The sequence below is a fragment of the Hemiscyllium ocellatum genome, chromosome 5 (assembly GCF_020745735.1).
Source record: "Hemiscyllium ocellatum isolate sHemOce1 chromosome 5, sHemOce1.pat.X.cur, whole genome shotgun sequence".
Taxonomy (NCBI): Eukaryota; Metazoa; Chordata; class Chondrichthyes; order Orectolobiformes; family Hemiscylliidae; genus Hemiscyllium; species Hemiscyllium ocellatum.
In genome coordinates, this window is record NC_083405.1 from 59,701,864 (window position 1) to 59,716,610 (window position 14,747).

The following is a 14,747-nucleotide window of genomic DNA, read 5'->3' on the forward strand; positions in this document are numbered from 1 at the left end:
TTGGCACCAATCCTCCTTTGCCTTTGCTTTATCTTGGACCTATCTAGTGATTCGAAGCAGAACATACACTATGATGGAATATCTACAAACGAGATCATGTTCTTAGAGAACAAGAAGGTTTATTGGATGACAGCTGTAAGTTTAGCTACATGGGGTCTGGCATAATTATTACACCCTTTGGTTGTGAGCATAGATAAATCTGCTCGTTCTGAAGGTTACAGCAGAGTTCCTTGTCTCCACCTACAGACTGTGCATGACATCAGTAGCATGGGTAGATCTAATGTATCATGAGTATTTAATGTTTTAGAAACATTGACTTGTACAATACCCCCAGGATGCTGATGGTGGAGAATTCAACATTGATAGTACTGTTGAATATCAAGGGAAAAGCTTAGATTCTCTTTTGATAGAAATGACTTCTATCTGTTGCTTCTTCAGTACAAATTTTATTTGCCACCTATCAGCCCAAGGTGGCATAATGTGCAGATCTAGCAGAGTATGGAGACATCCCTTGATTATTGGGCAGTTGTGACTGGTGCTGAACACTGTGCAATTGTGACTGAACATCTTCTGATGGCGGGAAGGTCATTGATAATACAGCTGGGGATGGTTACGCCAGAGTACTCCTTGCAGTAGTGTTCTAACAGTGAGATGACTGGCCTCCAACTATCATTCCATATTCTTTTATCTCAGGGGTTATTTCAACTTGTAGAGAGGCTCTTCCTCCCTCACTGCAATTTAACTAGAGCTGCTTTATGCCAGTGATATGATACTTGATATTAATAGACAGTTGAATTTACAGATTGCTAGATGAGTAAAGATGATTTGGAGGAGCCAGTGTTAGACTGGGGTGTACAAAGGTAAAAAAATCACACAACACCATAAACCTGTTAGACTACAACTTGGTGTTGTGTGATTTTCAACTAAATGAGTAAAGATGGAAGCGTTAAAGGAAAATACATCCATGAATCCATCAGTTTTAAGCAATTTTGGCCAGCTATTCCTACTGTGTTTCTTTCTCCTGGCACTCAAGACTCTCATAGGTTTGTGAGCCTTTTTTCTAGTTGTCCACAGCTTATTATAAGTCTGACTGAAATTCCACATGAATTCCACTGGAATTCCACCATGCTGAAAAAAAGTCAAAGGTCTACCATGTTGCACTGCAGGAGACATTATCTGTTCTTAGCTGTCAATTCTGACACACTGGCATCCATGGTGAGAGGTAAGCATATCCAGCATTTCCAGATAATTATTGCATGCTGAGGTTCCAGCTTTGAAGTGAGGTTGTGACAGCAGATTCAATGGCAAAGATAAAGAGGACAGCCTGCATTGTTCTGCTAGATACTTCTTCAGAACTCTTCAATCACAGATGTCATTCTCTGCATGGCACTGCATGTCAAGAAAGTGTGCCAGAATAATGACTCACGAGCAAAACCTGAGATGGCTACATTTGACAAGATGTCACTGATCACATTTAAATATATCATTGCAGCTACTTAACTGCAGGAAAGGGTCTTCATCCGATTCCTGTTGTAGAGCTGTGCCATGTTCTGTAACCATGGTGAATAAAGGGTAGAGCTGGCAGGATTTACATGGCCAATCTGTCACAGCCTCAAGCATGCACATGGCTTTTCTTTAATTTCACTTTTGCTGTTGCTTCGAAATTTTTGCACCTTCAGGCATGGTAAAAGCTGTCATTCGTTATGGTGGCCTTTTAACCCTGACAAAGATATTTTGTCTTCATGTTCTCTATGTTCATGTTCTTTTACTTATTTCTGTTACTTTAGATTTCACACATTTGGAATTGTATGACCCCAAATGCCTAAACTCTACATTTGTAATCTTTGAATAAACATAAAAGGTAGCTGACCCAAGGAATTTGAATTCGATAGCATCAGTGCGTAATTGTTCAGCTATGACTTACAGTCGGTGATTTTTATCATGAAATGGCTCATATTAACTCTGGGTATGCAAGAGCTGATTTTTTTAGCCTACCTATAGAGGTGAGCAGGACCACCGTTGCATCCAAAATGTTCTCCAACCACATACAAGATCCTGATCAGATTTACAAAATAATATGTGGAATTTTAAATAAAATATGTACATTGCCTTGAAAAACAGCTATTAATTAGAGCAACTATGCATTCATATAGTTTAAGTAGTTTGAGTAGATTTCACCTGATTACATTATGACTTTGTAAAACAACTGAGATTGATAGTGTTCAATTCTGTTCAAGTTTCTGAGATCTTTTACCTTAGTTCTAAAAACATTGCCCATGAGATTAGCCACACACCAAGGCTGAATTAACTGTGACTGGAAGTTTCCACTAATTGCTGTTATTTGCAATCCCTTAAAGAGGCTTTAGAAACATCAGCCAGCTTTTGTTAATAGGGGCAAGGACATTTTAAGATATATTTAAATAGCTTTTAAATGTAATTCTATTTTAATATGAAATTAATTAACTTACCTCAATGATTTGGATGTGAGCATAAGAGGTATAGTTAGTAAGTTTGCAGATGACACCAAAATTGGAGGTGTAGTGGACAGCAAAGGAGTTTACCTCAGATTACAATGGGATCTTGATCAGATGGACCAATGGGCTGAGAAGTGGCAGATGTAGTTTAATTCAGATAAATGCGAGGTGCTGCATTTTGGGAAAGCAAATCATAGCAGGACTTACACACTTAATGGTAAGGTCCCAGGGAGTGTTGCTGAACAAAGAGACCTTGGAGTGCAGGTTCATAGCTCCTTGAAAGTGGAGTCGCAGTTAGATAGGATTTGGTATGCTTTCCTTTATTGGTCAAGAGTATTGAGTACAGGATTTGGGAGGTCATGTTGCTGCTGTATAGGACATTGGTTAGGCCACTGTTGGAATATTGCATGCAATTCTATCTCCTTTCTATCAGATAGGTGTTATGAAACTTGAAAGGGTTCAGAAAAGATTTACGAGGATGGTGCCAGGGTTGAAGGATTTGAGCTTTATGGAGAGGCTGAATAGGCTGGGGCTGTTTTCCCTGGAGCGTCGGAGGCTGAGGAGTGACCTTATAGAGGTTTACAAAATCATGAGGGGCATGGATAGGATGAATAGACAAAGTCATTTCCCTAAGGTGGGCGAGTCCAGAACTAGAGGGCATAGGTTTAGGGTGAGTGGGGAAAGATATAAAAGAGACCTAAGGGACAACTTTTTCATGCAGAGGGTGGTACATGTATGGAATGAGCTGCCAGAGGATGTGGTGGAGGCTAGTACAATTGCAACATTTAAGAGACATTTGGATGGGTATATGAATAGGAAGGGTTTGGAGGGATATGGGCCGAGTGCTGGCAGGTGGGACTAGATTGGGTTGGATATCTGGTTGGCATGGATGGGTTGGACTGAAGGGTCTGTTTTCATGCTGTACATCTCCATGACTCTATGACTCTAATTAGAATCCCTACAGTGTGGAAATAGGCCCTTCGGACCAACAAGTACACACCGACCCTCGAAAGAGTATCCCATTCCCCATTACTCTACATTTACTCCTGACTAATTCGCTTAACCCACACATCCCAGAACCTCTGGGCAATTTAGCATGGCCAATTCACCTAACCTGCACATCTTTGGATTGTGGGAGGAAATCAGAGCACCAGGAGGAAACCCATGCAGACACCGGGAGAACGTGCAAGCTCCACACAGACAGTTGCTCAAGGCTGGAATTGAACCTGGGACACTGGTGCTGTGAGGCAGCTGGACTAACCACAGAGCCACCATGCCCTCCCAGACAGTAAATGAGAAAATTGTTTTATGTTATTTTCAGAAGTGAATTTGAGTAATTTAAAGTCAAGTTACTCAGAACTGCTGTAGACAGTGATTAAAACATTCATTTGTGAAAACACTATTTTGATATATTTAACTTAAACATAGTCTTTTCACGGGGAAAATTCTATAAAGATTACATTTCTTTTAAAAAGTTATGGTCCAGATAATCTGAGGAGTAGCTATCCAAGTCAGAATAACAATCTGCTCCAATTTCCAAATTAGGGCTGAGTTCCAAATTTCATGCTGGTAATTCCAATCCCAGCTTCTTCTGAAATGTAGAATGGGCAAGTTCAGATGCAGTCCCAATTCATGTGGATGAATAGGTTTTCCAAAGAAATCATATTGGACTTGAAATGTTAACAGCTTCTCTCTCCACAGTTAATGCCAGACCTGCTGAGTTTATTCAGCACTTTGTTTTTATTTCAGATCTCCAGCACCCATAGTACATGTGTGTGAGTCCAGTCTTTTTTGTCCAATATCAGAATTGTAGACACACAAACAAAACAATCACCAACTTAAAAGCATTTCACAATTCTCTATTCTCACTGTATGGTTAATGTAAATTCTAAGCAAAGTAGAGGAAGCTTTAGTACGGTTCTGCTACATCCTAAAATTGATCTGGAAGTAAAGAAAGTGGACAAAAATTCCATCCCTACATTCACTGAATAAATAAATCCCTGCAAGCTGTTCAAGAACGTTGTTTGATAGTACAGACTATTTCTATACCTGAGGCAGAAGTTCGAGAAATTGAAATGATCAAACTGTTCATCACTTGTTTATCCATGGTGTTGTACACTGATACTTATGAAATGATTGAAGATCTATTTTCATAAAGATTTACTGTGTAAACACTTTATATATATATTAGTGATATATATGTAATATTTATGAGCATATTGTTTCTGTCTATTTATTCTTTGGATTACTTCATTTGCAATCAATAATTTCTAATTGCAATATTTCTTTTAGAGAAAGCATTACTTTGTAGTTGCGCAGAGCGCAATGTCCCATTTGCTTTCACACCAGTCAAACAAACTCTCTGCTGGTGTCAGTAACTGACACTCAGCTGTTCTTGTGACCTTCCAGAAACACATATCTGCTAGAGGTATTATGATTGAACAAGCATTTGTCCCACTGTGAAGGAATGCCATGAAATTTCTTCGCTTGCTGCCATCAGCCATTTAAATTCTCCTCATGTGGTTTGTGCTCAAAATGGTGCTGACTGAGCTACGCATCTCCTGCTGCATTGTGCAGGAACCCCGAGGAAAACAGAAAAGCCTTTAAAAAGCCCCAGACTAAGGCTCTTTGCATTCAAAGAACGAGGAAAATAATTTGCTCACATTAATTGTTATATTCTTCAAGATAGAAACATTTCAAGATGAAACTACATCCATAATGTAATATGCTACTCACAAACAAAATCTAATAAAACTCAGCTTCTATCACTCAAATTACGCCGCTTTATTCATAATTCTACTGAGGAGGTGCTGAGTATATTTCATTAAGCAATGTTCCCATATTGAGGGTCCAATCCACATTCTTACAGGATACAAAAACAGAAATTACTGGAAAAACATTCTCTCCATAGATGCTGCCAGACCTGTTGTGTGTCTCCAGCAATTTCTGTTTTTGCATCTTGTAAGAATCTGGATTGGACCCTCAATATGAGAATGTTGCTTGCTGGGAATATACGCAGCACTGCCTGAGTAGAATTTTGAGCAAAAAGGTGTAATTTCAGTGATAGAAACAGATGCTGCCAGCCCTGCTGTGTTTTTCCAGCAATTTCTGTTCTCCTGACTTTCAGCAGTGCAGTTCTTTTTCTTATACGATCGCACTGGTCACAGCATGCAAATCAGTGGACCTGCACATTATTCCTCCTCCTCCTCCTCCTCCTCCCCCAGCCCCACCCACACCCCACAGTCTCCTGTCACTCAGCCAACTTGTAAAGCAGGTCAAGAATTTGCTTTCAAATACATGAGCTTCAACTTTAGCTAAAAGCCTCTTATGAGGGATATTATCTAATACCTTCTGGAAATCAGTACAAATAATATTCTCCATTAGCTACATTAGTCACCTCTTCAAAAAAATTTAATCAGATTTAATTTGTTTACTGATATTTCTCAACATCTGAATATTTTCCTCGTGTTCAGTCAGCCTATCTTAATCAGAGCATGGTTTTGGGGTGGGGAGGAGTTATCTTCCAGGCAACTGCATTGAAAGCGGCAGTTCAACAAATATGCACTAGAGGAGGCTATGCCAGTTGTTCAAAATGTTACTGTTCTCTCAGGAATCTTGAGAGATTTCTTTTGCTGTTTCACAGGATGTGAGTGGTGCTAGCTGGGGCAGTATGCTTTACCCATCCATAATTACCCTGGAGGTGTTGGTGCTCAGCTGCTTTCTCAAACTGCTGTAGCTGTAAGGCACAGGAGTAAAAGTAGCCCATTGAGTCCGTCCGCCATTCAATGAGATCATGGCTGATCAGATCATCCCCTACTGTACCTTCCTGCTTCTTCCCCATAGCCCGTGTTTCACTTACTGATTAAAAATCTGCAGGCTAGTACATCCACAGTGCTTTCAGGGAGGCAGTTCCAGGATTCTGACCTGGTGACAGCAAAAAAAATGGTAATAAATCTCCAAGTCAGGATGGTGACCCACCTCAGTTTCTGGCTAATGGCAACCTCCAGGATGTTAGTAATGGGTTGTAAACAAAAAGAAAACTACAGATGCTGCAACAAAATTAGAAATTGCTGGAAAAGCTCAGCAGGTCTGACAGTTTTGTAAAATTAATTTAAAGGATGCGGACATCATTGGCTTGGCCAGCATTTATTACTCATCCCTAATTGCCCAGAAGGCAGTTAAGAGTCAATCACATTATTATAGGTCTGAAATCACAAGTAGGACAGACCAGCTGAGGACGATAGATATCCTTCCCTGAAGGACATGAGTGAACCGAATGGTTTTTTCCAGCAATCGATCCACGGTCATCATTAGACTCTAACTTGCACACATTTATTGAATTCAAATTTCACTATCTGCCATGGCAGGGTTCAAACCCAGGTTCCTAGAACGTCCACAGTCTCTGTATTAACAGTCCAATGATAATACTACTAGGGAATTGTCTCTCCCTGAGATGTGGAAGCATCCGTGGAAAGAAAGCAGAGTTAAAGTTTTGGGTCCAGTGACTCTTCTTCAGAACTAACATAGTGACAATACCATTTGGTCACCATTTCCCTGCCGTATCTTGGTAATCAGTTACCCTGAGGACTGTGAAGAGTCTGATGGCCACCTTTGGTGCACACTAAAGATACTGTGTGAGAGTAATATTGATAGATAGTTATTGAACTAATGCTATTTCTTAAGAGTAACAAGATTAATAGAAGTAATCTGACAATTTCAAATACTATTTAAACACTTGCTTAGTTAACAGCATTCAATAGGACTGAAGAGTACTTTTGAAACAGATCAAATGGAGGTTTGGAGACATTCTATCAACATTTATTTGTGAAATTCTCTGAAAATAGAGAGACGTACAGGAGGACATGGTGAATTATTCCTGGGTGCATGAGACATTTCTCTTCTTATGCACCTGGACCTCCACGACCAGTACCACATCTGAGAACCTATGCAAACTCTTTCTCGATCTCTGAGCCATCCTGTCATTTGCCACTGTGTGGCAGCCAGCATCATCTGCAGCTTCAGTCGAAATTCTTGAAGACAGAACTTCCAGGTTAAACCTTCAGGCATCTGTTTAAGAATGTGCAGGCAAGTTAAAATTAGGAAATTACTAATTAGGCTCAAAGTTGTGAGCAAAGCCCACAATCTCAAACATGTTTTATTAGCATAACACTTGAATGGAAGAGCTGTGCAATCTCCAGAGTTACTGTGCTGTGCTGCATTCTGGATTATCTGACCAGCATGAGGGAACAGTCCTTGCTAGCACTGCATTCAGGCAGGAAACCAAGCAGTACAACGGGAAAGAGGAAGGGAGGCTGCAAAAATGTATTTCAGTACCTGCAAAAAGCTCTCTGTAGACAACTGAAATTTTAGCCAACTGCAATTCATGGAAATTCATAGAATCCCACCAACTGAGAGAAGAACTGAGCCAACAATCAACCTGTATATCACTTTAAATAGCAGCGGTCCTGAGGGTAGGGTTTTGGGGTGTGGGGTTGGGGGGTGGGGTGGAGGAAGAGGAGGAGGGGCATCCTCACTGCTGCTAATGCTATGGTTAGCTGTTTAAATAAGTACATAGTTGAAGCATGGAGTTTCAAAATGGCAATGAATGGCACAAAATCAGAATTGCTTCCCGTATGACACTGTTACTTATCCAATTAACATACTGCCAACAGAGGTTACATTCACTTATACTAATCCCTTTGAAAGTATGCTATCCACTGTGCTTTCTATCAAAAATGCAGAAGTGAACATAATCTTAGATGGAGCGGACCTCATTACATCTAAAATCAGATTCTACAGAGTCCAATTAAGCCACTCCTCCGTGCTTTAAAGAAAAACTACATAACCTCAGTTTATTTACGTGAGTCAAAAAAGTGAGCAATTTTAATAAGGAATTGATGATTCTATCAGGATAATGATGAGCTGATCTTGAGTTAACCTCAAGAATGACAGTGGAAAGCCAAGTCATGACACTCCGAAAAGAGAAGCTAGGAGGTGCATTTAATTCTGGGCAGACAATCAAGGCTTACAGCATTCATAATTTTTAAGTTGGAAAAAACAACTGAGGGACCAAGGTAGTAAACAGCAGATTCACAGAATTGTTTCAATGCAGAGGGAAGCCAAACATCTCATTGTGTCTGCACTAGTTATCTGAGCATTTTAAATTACTATCAAACTCCTCCATTTTACCTGCATCGCTGTACATAGTTTCTACTTAAATAATCATCCAGCAGCCTCCTGAAGGCCTCAATTAAACCGCTTCCACCCCATTTCGCAGGAGTGTATTCCAAACTCAAACCACTCACAGTCAGAGCTGTAAAGCATGGAGACTGACTCTTCAGTCCAACTCGTCCATGCAGACCAGATATCCTAAATTAATCTATTCCCATTTGCCAGCATTTGGTCCATATCTCTCCAAACCCTTTCTTTTCATATACTCATCCAGATGCCTTTTAAATGTTGTCATTGAACCAGCCTCCACCACTTCCTCTGGCAGCTCATTCCATACACACTCTACCCTCTGCTTGAAAAAGTTGCCCCTAAGGTCTCTTCTAAATCTTTCCCCTCTCACCCTAAATCTATGCCCTCTAGTTCTGGAACTCCCCACCTCAGGGAAAAGGCTTTATCTATTTATCATATTCATGCCCCTCATGATTTTATAAACCTCTATAAGGTCACCCCTCAGCCTCTGATGTTCCAGGGAAAACAGCCCCAGCCTATTCAGCCTCTCCCTATAGCTCAAATTCTCCAACTCTAGCAACATCCTTGTAAGTCTTTTCTGAACCCTTTCAAGTTCAAAACATTCTTCCGGTTGGAAGGAGACCAGAATTGCACACAATATTCCAACAGTGGCCTAACCAATGTCCTGCACAGCCGCAATATGACTTCCCAACTCCTGTGCTCAATACTCTGGCCAATAAAGGAAAGCATACCAAACACCTTCTTCACTATCCTATCTGCCTGTGGCTCTACTTTCAAGGAGCTATGAAGCTGCACTCCATGGTTGTAGCATAAAGAGTTTTCTCCCCTGACATTTACTACCTTTTGAAAACATTTTGAAACTGTGCCGTCTACTTCTAGATGCTAAGTCTGGGAACAGTTTTCCCATGTCCACTCTCTCCAGACCCCACATGATTTTGAAAACCACAAGTTTCCTCTTAGCCTTTTCCTCTCCAAAAAAAATAATCCAAAGCTCTCCAATCTATCATCACTGAAGTCTCTCATCCCTGGAATCATTCTTGTAAACTTCTTTTGCATTCTCTCCAGTGTATTCGTATACTTCTTAAAGTATGGTGCCCAGAACTGTACAACTGAGGCCTAACCAGTGTCCTATATGGGTTCAGCAAAACTTCCCTGCTCTTTTCCTGTCTGCCTCTATTAATGAAGCCTACAATACAGTCTGCTTTACTAACAGTCTTGTTACCTTCAGGGGAACATAACACAGAAAGCAGAATTAAGCCATTCGGCCCATCGAGTATGCTCCACCATTCGATCATGGGTGATGTGTTTCTAAACCCCATTCTCCTGCATTCTCCCCATAACCCTTGATCTCCTTACTAATCAAGAACCTATCTATCTCTGTATTAAATATACTCAACAACTTGGCCACCACAGTCTTCTATGGCAATGAGTTCCATGGATTTACCACCTCTGGCTGAAGAAATTCCTCCTCAACTTTGTTCTAAATGGTCATCCCTTCATTCTGAGGCTTTGCCCTTGGGCCCTAAACCCTTCTATTAGTGGAAACATCTTCTTGACATACAGATTACTTAGCGGCATGAATAGAGTGTAAGTTTCAACAGATTTCCCCTTATTCTTCTAAGCTTCATTGAGTACAGACCCAAAGTCCTCAATCACTCCTCATGTGACTCTTCATCCTTAGAATCATTCTTGTCTAACCCCCCCTCCTATGCCAACACATCCTTCCTTGGATACATGGCCCAAAATTGTTCATTTCAAATGACTAGAGCCTCATACAGCCACAGCAGTACATCTCTGTTCTTGATGCTTGAGAAAGTGTGCAAACACAACACACTCGAAATGATGCTGTGATCAATAGGATGTTGCTACTGAGGTAGCAGCATCCTGTTGATCACAGCAATATTTCAAGCGTGCTGTGCTTGTACACTTTCTCAGCATGATGTTCTTGAGATCCCAACTTGCTATTGGAAACAATTAGGTTTTTCATACTGTCTTCAATACAACTCACATGAATTTTGTCAACTGGTCACAAAATACATATTATATTGGATCAATATCCTGCTGTTGGGCTAATTTATCCTGTAGCTAGAGGTATATGCAAGCTCTAACTTATTGATTTACAGAATTATTCAAACATAACTTAATTAGGTTTAAGACACTCTGAAAATGTAAATATTGCAGTGGATCTGTGCAGCGTTTCCCTCCGTGACGTAGTAAGAGTAATGGCGAGAAATCTGGGAAAATAATGTGAGAATGAAAAGTCTGATTTCTGAAGTTGAGAAAATGTTTCCAATTTTCCTCTCAAGCTGTAAATGTTAAATTCACAACCAAGCCATTGAGCAGTGACTACCTTATTTCCATGCATTTGTGTGTCATTTCAACCCCATCTCACCTTCTGTATAAATCACTTCCAATTTTCCTCTCCTTTACTGAGAAACTAGATATGCAAATTCCTGATGTGTAAATGACAGCAGGTAACTGGCAGTTGCCACTTGCTAAATGTTTATCCCATTTGTCATGTGACTCTTTCTTCAGGACAACATCCCTGCATGTAATCCAAGCAAATCAATGTTAGCCACCAACCTTCATCAAGTCACCATGCAAACCCTCAGACACCACATCAGTCCTCCAACATTTTACTTTATAGCTCAGAAATACTTTGGCTTGCATGCCTTTGCCAGATCGCTTTGTGTGAGAGATAACACAGGCATCTACACAGGATTCCTCTTGTAGCTCTTTGCCTGCTTTCCTATTGCTTCCTAACTTTACCATTGACTTAAAAGCTACACATCTCTGCCTACTTCACACTGTTCAGGAAGGAAGCATTCATTAACTTCCAAACTGTCTTCTGGGCTGCCATCCTCCGTGTGATGTGTGTTGCTTCCTTACCAAGTACAGTCATCAGAGCTATGTGACAGGCTGCCAGCCTCTTCAGAAAAGGTACATATGACTCATTTTTATCTTATGAGGAAATGTTGAACAGGTTGGGCTAACATTAATTGGTGTTTAGAGGAATGAGAGATGATCTTATTGAAACATATAAAATCTTCAGAGGACTGATTGGATTAGTGTCTTCGGGTTGTTTCTACCATGGCAGACACTAAAGATAGGGACATTATTTAAGAAAATGTTTTGTTTCTGAGGAGAATGTATTTTCTCTCAGAGGGTCATTAGGATATGACACTCTCTTCTCCAGAAGGCAGTAGTGCATTAGTCTTTAAAGTAATCAAGGATGAGTTCAATAGATTTTTGATAAACAAGAGATTGAGGGCTTTGGTGGTTTTAAAATATGTTTATGGGATGTGGATGTCACTGATTGAATCAATATTTTTTTGTCCATCTCCAATTGTCCTTGAATGGAATGGCTTGCTAGCCCATTTCAGATGACAGTTAAGATCCATAGAAACATAGAAAGGAGGCACAAAAGTAGGCATTCAGCCCTTTGAGCCTGGTCCACCAATCAAAATGATCACAGTCGATCGCCCAGCTTAGAACCTGTTTGTCCTTTCTCTCCATACCCCCGATCAATTTAAAAACAAGAACACTATTTAACTCTTTTTTGAAAACTTTCAATGTTTTGGTCACAACCACTTTCTGTAGCAGAGAATTCAACAAGCTCACACTCTCTGGGTGAAGAAATTCCTTCTCATCTCATTTCTGAATGCCCATATCCTCAAACTAAGACCCCTGGTTCTGGACTCCCCAGTCTTTGGGAACGACCTTCTAGTCCTGATTGGTCCTGTTACAATTTTATAGGTTTAAAACATAGAACAGTACATCATATGAACAGACTCTTTATCCAGCATGTCTGTGCCAAACAGGATGCTATTTGAAAATAATCCCAACTGCCTGTGCATGGTCCACATCCATCTGTTCTCTGCTTGTTCATGTGTCTGTCTAAGTGCCTCTTAAACTTTGCTATCATATCTTTTAACAGTTCCCCTGGTAGTATATTCCAGAAACCTACTACTCGCTATGTAACTCTCTCCTTGCACGTCTCCTTTAAACTTCCCCATTTTCACCTCAAACCTCTGCCCAAAGTACTTGACATTTTCACCCTGTGAAAGAAACTCTAACTATCCATCCTATCCAGGCCTCTCATAATTTTAAATGTTTCTGTCAGGTTGCCCTTCAGACTCCGAATTGCGAGTGAAAACAATTCAAGTTTGCCCAATCTCTCCTTTTAGCTAAATCCAGGCAACATTGTCGTAAACCTCTTTCGCACCCTCTAGAAAGCCTACACATCCTTCCTAAAAGTGCTGTGATTATACCTGCACACAGTATTTCAATTGTTGCCTGAGCAAAGTCTCATACAATTGCAACATGATTTGCCAACATTTATACACAATGCCCCTAACTATAAAGGTAAGCATGCCGTATGCCTTCTTTACCATCTTATCCACTGTGCTGTCACTTTCAGAGAGCTATGGACTTGGACCCCAAATCATTCATAAATAGTACAAACAACAGAGGTCGCAGCACTATTCCTTGCGAGTAACCAAAAGTCACAGCCCTCCAGTCAAAAGCAGTTCTCCACAACTACCATCTGTCTTCGATGGCAATTTTGTATCCAACTTGCCAAATCACAATGGATTCCATCTTCTAGACCTGGCTACCATGAGGGACATTGTCAAATGTTTTGTAAAGTCCATATAGGCAACAATTACTGCATTGCCCTCATCGACCGTCTTCAAGCAAGTTTGTGAGGTAAGATCTCCCCTGCATAAAGCCATGCTCACTATCCTGTGAAGATTTTAAAACTAGATTCTTTCTAGTTTATTTTCAGATTCTATAACAGTCCTCCTTACCAGCTCTTGGTCATTCTTTGTTGTTTTCTAAATGTTCACCCAGTCCTGAGGTTTAGTATACTTGGTAATACAACAAGCTATTTCTTTTGATCTAACACAATTATTAAAGAAATTTATTACCCACAGATGGACTACTTTTCCTGTGTTGCATTTTCAATGAGATGCATATTTATTGATCATAGTGGAAAATTTCTTTAAAATTTTTGCCATTACTTACCTACCTTATAGCATAATTTTTCAAGCTACCAATGTTCAAAAGCCATTAAGCACTCAAGATGCTTAATCTGTGCTATTTTGACTCCATTATCTGTGCCAGTGGTTTCTGGTGTTTTTGTTTTTCATGGTGTTTGTTGCAAATCTCATCACACCTTCATCATTTCCATCTACCATATCTGCTCACTCATTCGGGGGGTTCACTTTTCTGTATCACAGCTGCATTGCAGCTACATCATAGAAATACAAGTCAGCTAGAAAACGTATAGTTAGCAGAGTTCTTACTAAACATATGGTATGTATCCAAATGATGTCTGAAAGCAACAATGAGAATAATGATGAGAAAACAAGTTGTATTGGCTTGTCCCATTAAGCAACAATCAGTTTGATGATTATCTTCCAACTTAGAAAGAAATAAAAAACTCTCTTTAATGTGCAACTAACTTAGCATTTTCTTCTTTATTTCTGCCTCCATGAGTGACTTACAATCAACTCATACTGATAAAGAAAAGTTACACTGTTCAGAGATTAATCTCATCATGGAACACTAGAAGCCCCAAAAAACTTAAAGTTGATCATAATTAGTCTATGTACAATGATTGTTTAATCCTTTGATAAATGAATTAGCAGACATAAATAAACATAAGGGGCATTTGTGAGTTAATGATAATTGTAATGAATACTATACTTTAAAAAAGGTTTTTCAATGGTTCTTAACATTTAAACCTAAAAATACAATGAAAAGATATGGAACAGGAAACCTAGGACTCTGTTGAGGTTAATCTTTGTTCAATATATTTTCTGAATTTAGCAAATATAACTAATAAAGATGATTTTGTCATTAAGCTGTCACACATACTTGAAAAGGAGTTATGTAGAAAGTTCCTGCAGGCGAATTTCATGGCATAGCTAAAATGTAACTGTGATTTGATATTTATGAAAACAGCCAACCTTATCCCTGAAGGTAGAAAGTAAATGTTGTCTACACCAAAAATGCAAAGAGTTTCAAAAATAAATGAACCATCACATACACCAGAGGGGAAAAAAAATC